General features: G+C 38.8%; 1 protein-coding gene across 1 annotated transcript in view; it reads right to left on the reverse strand.

Annotated features, from left to right (window-relative positions):
• LOC119415382 (mixed lineage kinase domain-like protein) overlaps positions 1 to 655 on the reverse strand; it is a 9,177-nt gene that overhangs the window by 3,035 nt on the left and 5,487 nt on the right. The window lies entirely within an intron of this gene.

A 655-nucleotide genomic window follows, 5' to 3' on the forward strand; every position in this document is an offset into this window, starting at 1 on the left:
GGATGGATGGATGGATGGATGGATGGATGGATGGTAGCAGCTCTACTACAAGCTCCCTGCCCCCAGACGACCTTGCTCCTCACCTTTAAGGCTGAACCTGACCACCATATGCAGGAAGCTCATTCCAGAAACTCAGACTGTTCGGACCCAAACCTCATGACTTTAGGTGAGAGTTACAATGTAGACTGAGTAAATCTGCTCACCACTAGGGACTGCCACAACGCCCTCATTACCATTGATGAAGCCCCGACTGTGAACTCATCTTGCGCTCCATCCAACCATCACTAACAAACAAGACTCCCAGTTCTTGAACTTATGGAATTTGATTTGTGATAAAAATGTCAAACAAATCATAAAAGTTGGACAGAAAACAAACCACGATAAAACAAACAAATATTCAGAAGCAAAACTTCTGATTTGCAAACAAAATATTAATACAGTTACAATTAATACAATTAATACAATTAATACAATACATATTAATCCAGTCTACCTGGATTATTGAGCATGCAAACAAAATATTAATACAGTTGTACAAACTTTTGATGTTTTATTTGTTTGAAACACGTTTTTGGTTCAAAGTTCAGTTTGCTTCATTCTGACTGATAAGGCTTTTATTGTGACAGTCCTGTCAGAATAAGTTCTGCTGCTGAGG

The sequence above is a fragment of the Nematolebias whitei genome, chromosome 10 (genome assembly GCF_014905685.2).
Source record: "Nematolebias whitei isolate Nwh7 chromosome 10, NemWhi1, whole genome shotgun sequence".
Classification (NCBI taxonomy): Eukaryota; Metazoa; Chordata; class Actinopteri; order Cyprinodontiformes; family Rivulidae; genus Nematolebias; species Nematolebias whitei.